Genomic DNA, 7,918 nt, shown 5'->3' with positions numbered 1-7,918 from the left:
TCCACATGTGGCTTCCGATAAAATACAATATATGAAAGAAACCCGAATTAAAAGTGTATCATAGTCAGTAAATTATATTGTGGATGTGTTGTGGGTCGCGGGTGCGCGCTGGCAGTTGTTTTTCAGCATAAGGCGACGTGCGCGCTCCCCCTGACGCAGGAGGGCGTGTCGGGGGCGTGCAGGGGGCGTGTGAGACCACGTGGTGCTCGAAGGGAACCAATCAGGGCGCCAGGAATCCGGCCGCGGCTGCCTGGTTTACTGACGGAGAACAAATCCCTGTCTGAGATTCTCCAACTTGAAGACACATGTAAGGGATTCGCTTTCTGATTATAGTTTTTTCTAGTCTTACCAGCAAATTCAGAGTGCAAAAGACAACGTGCAATTTCTAACCATACATCGGCTATATATTATAATGCTGTGTACACGTACAACATCATTATTATTAATAGCAGACGCACTAACATTGTATATTATTATTATTTATTTATTAGAAGACTTACAAAATGTTTAGTGTTTGTTTAGTGTTTATGGATGAAGGCATCTACTAAATGACCTAATGCACCTATTATTTGTATTATTGATTCCTGCCATATTAAAGTGAGGCCTATTGAGAGATGTTATGTTTTTGACAAAACACTAAGCACAAAACAAAGAAGGCACAAACACAATATTAGCTTGTAAGTAGGGCTTGTGCATCATAGAAACAGAGTTCAATTTTTTTGCATTTGTTTAAGGGTGCAGGCAGTAATATGGTAAGGTAAGGAATGGAAGTAAGGCATTGTATTAAAGTGCATAGTATCTCATTATATGGACTCAATGGACTGGCAGTCCATAATGTGCACACCCCTTTGTTTTAATTAAGCTTCACTGGAAGCTGTAATGTGTATATAAAAGCTGGTGGACTGGTCCCATTTCTCCAGTCTGTTCAGTAAGACAAAAAATACACTCTGCCTATATTTTCAGGACTGCATCTGCCATCTTTATGTCTTCACAATTTGAGCTGCTGTTTGCTTGCTTTGTTCATCATCTCCCAACCTTCAGCGAATACTTTCCATTTATCTCTGCTGACATTTATGGGGGTAGGAATGCGCTGTGCTGGCCCCTATCTGGTGGGAAGGGCCTGTGCTCAACAAGAGTCTTGCTCTTCATCTCTATTGGCTGCCAGCGTAGGAGGCTCCCTGCCTATTGATCAGTGTAGATTTGAGTGTTTCAGGTCAGCTGTGTATAGTGCTTCTGACTGCATTTGCATTGACCTGATACTGAACTCCATTATCCCGTCAATTTGCAAATTGGTGCTCCCAGTCTCACGCACATGGAGCCTTGACAGACACTGCTGGAGTGGTGATGCTGGCAGTCCATACCGAGTGCAATCAAAGTGTCCAGCCACAATATTCTAGATCACTGGTTCCCACATGTTGTCCCACTGAGGCCCAGCTATTTGCATTATTACAGTATCGTGGCCTACCACAATATAAACAGTGCATGGGCCATTCAGCCAATATACATTATTTCCCTTGTAGATCTTGATATGGTGCTGAAAGGATGCAAAAGTCTAGCCTCTGGCTTTCCAGGTGAAAAGGTGGCAATTTTCAACCATTGTCTGAAAAGGTATATTTCCTTTGGGTCTCTGTCCACTGGTGTTTGATGAGAGCACAATATGTGATGTAAAAATAGACCTGTGTATACGTATATGTCTGTATGTGTGTGTGTGTATTCAGCCTTTACAGTTAAAAAGCTGATGTATAATATCCAGAATATCAGATCCTAGCTGTTTGAGTAAGACTGTTTATTCTATGAAACCAATGGTGTTTAATAATTCAAATCCAAGGTGTACAAGCTATGAAATCCGCTGCCTGAGAATATATGTAAATGCTGCCGTGTGAAATCCTTGATCTTTTCTTTTTTCCACTAGTATATCTGTTGGGACAATCTAGGGATTCTGGTTTTCGGTATTGTTCCAGTTCCTCTATCTAACTTTAACAATTTAATTAACCAACCCCTTGTGTTAGCCCCCATTATAACCAATAAACTGTGTTAATTTTCATTTGAATTTACAGGCTAAATAGTTTGAAAACTGGAGACAAATGAAAATGTAACAAATTGAAATTTAGGTAATCCTCCTCATTGTGTACTCAGTTACTAAGAGCGATTGGATTGATCCACTTTGTTATTGCTCAAAATGCGTATTACAATATCACAGTCTCCTTCGCTTGCCGGTTCTTTGCCCTGCTCCTAGAGGAAAAAGTAACACTTTGCTGATTGTAAAAGACACTTTATTTGTTATGCAGCAAATTAAACTTAAATTGGATCAGATGGCTCTAATTATAGGCCACAACTAGCAACATTTATTCATTCCTCGTGTCAGTGTGTGAAGGGTTCTTTGTGCAAATAATAAATGTTGAAAAGGCAGAATAGGTTTAGAAGGGATGAAAGGGAGTGCAGCAAAAACAGGTGCTATACATTCAGATTTGGTTTGGTCACATTTTGAAAAGCTCACAATCACCAGGCCGCAGATACAAAGGGCGCCTGGCTCAGGATACACTGCTAATGATTAGCGATGGAGTAGACCTTACTGTCAGCTGAAGAATTGGTGCAACAGCATACTGAGTTCACCACACTGTGTTCTGCTGCATAAATGGCTTGAAATGAGTCAGTGCCTGTGGCCGAGGGTGGTCTGTTTTATAAACACCTGAAAGCATATTAAACGGAAATGCAGAGGTCATTGCTGAAGCAACCCTCTGGAACAACAAGAACACCAGCAAAAGGAAGAAATATATATACAGTGCAGCATTCAACTATGTATCTATGCACTGTATACATGAATACAAGAGTAGAGAAGAGGTTGAACCATCAATGATATGTATTCGTACTTTGGTGGAAATCAAAGTATTTGGCGTTTATCCACACATAGCATTTGCCTTCATCATTTAGCAGACACCTATAATATACAGTAGTACACTGTGTCCTATTTCTTTCAACTCACTCACAGAGAAGTTCATATACACAGTGGCACAAGGTGTTACAACATCATAAGTCATGTAGTAAATTCCTATTCAGAAATGTAGTTTGTGGACAACTCAACATATCAGAAAATATCACAAAGTCTATACATTTTTATCCTAAACAATCCAAGTGCAAATTGATCTACACGGCTAGTTTACCCTGTTAAAGTGATTCTAGTCAACTTTTCACATGGTTTAAACACTCTTATCAGTAATACACTCTTAAAAAATGATTCACCATATACGTGCGTATAAAATCATGAGAGGAGGAATGTTGGAACTGAGCTTACAGAAACATGTCTTCGACTCTGTTTTGTTCTAAATTAAAAAACAAGTCTTTAAAGAATGAAAATAAAGGCCACAATGAGAGAGTTTGCATCTTGTGCCAGAGTGTTTCTAACAGAAAGCAAGGAGTTTTCCATGTGAGTGGAAAACACAAGTCACCAGCTCAGTCTGCAGCTGCATTTCATTATTGTTTTTTCTCTTATTGCTACAGAGAGGGCTTTGGTAGCTGTGTGTTAAAGAGGGTATTTGTGTCCGTGAGGAATGCAGGTGGGTGGATACCTCTCTTTGTCTTTAAAAACATGGTGGTTGTTTTTTTACATTCAAAGAACATTGTTGTCCTGTTTTCCTGAACAAATCTGCTGTGTCCACACTCCATGTAAATAAGGAAGAAAGTCATCTGACTTTCACCATCTTCAAATCAGCTTTTCAAGGGTCAGAGTATTTCTGGTTTTCCTTTTCTACCTGAGATAATTAACTAATCGTTAACTGACCGACTAACTGCCAGCTCAGTTGAACCGCTTTCGCAAGTCTTATGTAGGTGGTATAGAGACTCATAAAACCTGCTGGATTGAAGAACTCCCTGTAAGTCATTTCCATGGCTTAATCTTGGGGCTTTTATGAAGGCTTAATTAATCATAAACCTGAAAATGTTGTAGCCCTGTTATATTAATAAACAAAAGAGACAAGACAAAATCTAGCACAAATCAGAGGAGTCCCAAACACTTGCAGGGTCTGTTGAGTACAATCATTTACAAGACTGATATATACCAAGGTTTTGGGAGTAGTGGCAGAGGGCAGGTCAAAGCAATGTGTTTTGGAAATAATGCAGCAACCGTTACACTGAGAGAGAGGAAGAGACCGACCACAGAGACCGAAAATGCACAGATGTTAGAGAGGGAGTGAATGGTGTTGATAATGAGAGAGGGAGGGAAGGGACGAGAGGAATGGGTAGGCAGCAGGAGGAGACAGGGCTGATTTATGGCAAAAAGGAGGTAACTATTACATATAAAGGAAGGGTTGTGTGTTTTGTGACTGTGGGCCAGAGCTCTAGAATACTTTTATAAAACAATGAGGGGTCTTTAATATCCATTGGGCCTCAGGGTTAGATAGAGGCTCAGTGGGATGTGGGAACCATATTCCCACTTGCATACGAGGAAACTGAAGTGTGTGTGTGTGATTAGCAATGTGTATTCAGGATTATTGATTGTCTATATTGTCCCAATCCAACTACAGTAACACAGTCACTGCCCACTACAGAGGATGGTCTACTGTTCCATTGACAAGCTAGAGAACAGGAGTTATTAAAGAAAGAGTTTAAAAGTGTGAAGAGGCCATTTGGACAGTATTGATCATTTGGTTGCTAATACCTTTTTGCTCCAAGAATCCTATTATCCAGACGTTTCATTATCCTTGGGCACAGAACATGGCTGACGAGTTTTGAAGTCAATAGGGAGTGAGTGTTCTGCTCACCTAAATACAAAATGACATACAATACAATAAAAAATAAAAAATATTTGCCAATTATAACATTGAAGGGTTGGGTAATTTGAAAAATGATTGTGGGCATTACTGCAGTTTACTTAAGGTGAATAATTCTCCTTACTTTTATTGGCTGTTTAAATAGTCCCCGGTTTCACAACACTACTTGCCTTATGCCAACTGTTATACACTCACCTAAAGGATTATTAGGAACACCTGTTCAATTTCTCATTAATGCAATTATCTAACCAACCAATCACATGGCAGTTGCTTCAATGCATTTAGGGGTGTGGTCCTGGTCAAGATAATCTACTGAACTCCAAACTGAATTTTTAAATGGAAAGAAAGGTGATTTAAGCAATTTTGAGCGTGGCATGGCTGTTGGTGCCAGACGGGCCAGTCTGAGTATTTCACAATCTGCTCAGTTACTGGGATTTTCACGCACAACCATTTCTAGGGTTTACAAAGAATGGTGTGAAAAGGGAAAAACATCCAGTATGCGGCAGTCCTGTGGGCGAAAATGCCTTGTTGATGCTAGAGGTCAGAGGAGAATGGGCCGACTGATTCAAGCTGATAGAAGAGCAACTTTGACTGAAATAACCACTCGTTACAACTGAGGTATGCAGCAAAGCATTTGTGAAGCCACAACACGTACAACCTTGAGGCGGATGGGCTACAACAGCAGAAGACCCCACTGGGTACCACTCATCTCCACTACAAATAGGAAAAAGAGGCTACAATTTGCACAAGCTCACCAAAATTGGACAGTTGAAGACTGGAAAAATGTTGCCTGGTCTGATGAGTCTCGATTTCTGTTGAGACATTCAGATGGTAGAGTCAGAATTTGGCGTAAACAGAATGAGAACATGGATCCATCATGCCTTGTTACCACTGTGCAGGCTGGTGGTGGTGGTGTAATGGTGTGGGGGATGTTTTCTTGGCACACTTTAGGCCCCTTAGTGCCAATTGGGCATCGTTTAAATGCCACGGCCTACCTGAGCATTGTTTCTGACCATGTCCATCCCTTTATGACCACCATGTACCCATCCTCTGATGGCTACTTCCAGCAGGATAATGCACCATGTCACAAAGGTCGAATCATTTCAAATTGGTTTCTTGAACATTACAATGAGTTCACTGTACTAAACTGGCCCCCACAGTCACCAGATCTCAACCCAATAGAGCATCTTTGGGATGTGGTGGAACGGGAGCTTCGTGCCCTGGATGTGCATCCCACAAATCTCAGTCTCGCTTGAGTGCAGTTTCCTTTTAATGAGAAATGTATTACTAATTAAAAGTGGATTCATCATCAGGTCTCCATGATTTAATTTGGAAATGGATGCAGATCAACAACACAGCTGTAAAGGCAGCCAGGGACAGTAGAAACGAAGAGACAAAAGTACCAAGACTACCGTAACAAACATTGGAAAACTCAGGTCTAATTGGGACGGAAGAACTGATTATTTGACAGACCTAGGGACCCCAACTCTATCCTTCAACCCTCACCCATAATCCAACCCTGACCTCAGCAATGACATGTCCAAATCTGAGGTTGCACATAAAATTTTCATGTGTTGCTTGTGTGGCCATCTGTATGAAAACCTTCTCAGATGGGAGACGTTATTTTGTTGGGAAACTACTTTTCAACAAGTGTGAAGCATGTGAGGTCAGACTCTGGCATTGATCGCCATCACAGACACGCACTCCGAGCCCTCGATCGCCACAGTCGCAAAGAGAGACACAGGCCACTACACCAAAACTCTTGCGGGCCAGGCGTGGGAGTGTTTGTACACCTCGGAGGAGTAATAGACTCGGGCACACAAGGAGCCCTGTGGCCCAGTGCACTAGCCAACAATGGAGTGTGAAAAAAAGAAAGCCCTTGCTACACATCCCAAAGGTTGAACTTTTCTTATCCGCAATCGGGTTAACGAAAAACCCACTTGAAACCTGTTTCCTCCTGTTCCCACCAGTCCAGACCTATCTCCAGCCTAGCGCTCTTGTTTTCACTTGAACTTTTACAGGCTTTCTCTGCTTTATTGACCCTGTAGAGATCTGTTTCTACTTGCTGCAATCAGCATTTCAAGCATGGAAGAGCAAGGAGTGTGTGTGAGTGAGTTATTGTTCCCAATGTATCACAATGAAATATGGAAAAGTCCAAGGGGGGTGAATACTTTTGAGAGCCACTGTATACTGAGCTCTGCCGTGAAGCTACCTGATACTGCAGTGTTGGGGTTTGATCTGTTTTATGCTAGATGTTGTGTCACAGGTGCATAAAGCAATGCCTGTGTATAAAGCTGCTGAATAGACAGTAATACATACTACTTACGTATTAGTCTCAAGAGCTGAGTAAAATAATTAAAACTCTGGGGGATCCATACCTCAACATGTGTTCCCCACATGTAGAAAGTGTCTGGAAGTGTGTTGATAACCTTCTACAAGTAAGAGATACATATATTTTAGTTTACATGGTTGTATGTGCCATTGTTTTTTAGTTTTTTAACAGTATGCCCACTTACTGTACACTTTAATATTACACTTAGTGTGGTCTAACCAGTCAGTGTACTTAAGTACTCTTCATAGGAGAATATGACTCTTGGTTAATTATTGAATATGCTGTTGCCAACTTTACCCCTTACCCCTACCTGTTTGTACTGGTTTATGAGGTTACGCTGCCCTTAAAGTACCAGTACCCATTTCTACAGCTTCGGAAATACTGTTTGTAGGGTATTTGTTTGTCAAAGCATAGCCCACACAAGGAGAGATGGGCGAAAACAGTTACAGGTCAAAGGCCAACCCCTATCAAATTACACCCCTAAGATACAAATACTTCTAGCTCTCGCTTGATATTCCTAGACTGGGGTTTAAGCATCAATGGAAGTTGTAGATATAGATATATATAGACAGTAATGGAAGTGTTGCAATTTATACCCACTATTGTAATGGACTGCATAGTAAGGAGTATCAACAGCAGGGTGAAAAGACAGAGTGCTTACTGTACTAGTTATTAAGCTTTTATCAGTTCATTGAAGCAGCATTGACACAAAATCTGAGTCTTGTTTCAATACAATTACCAATGTTGTTATTTTTTCCTGTTTTAAATGGATTTCTTGTCTGGACTGATTTTTCCAATACATACTGGGGGCACCGCCTTG

This window comes from Amia ocellicauda, chromosome 20, assembly GCF_036373705.1.
Source record: "Amia ocellicauda isolate fAmiCal2 chromosome 20, fAmiCal2.hap1, whole genome shotgun sequence".
Lineage (NCBI taxonomy): Eukaryota > Metazoa > Chordata > Actinopteri > Amiiformes > Amiidae > Amia > Amia ocellicauda.
Note: the sequence above shows the minus strand (reverse complement) of the source record.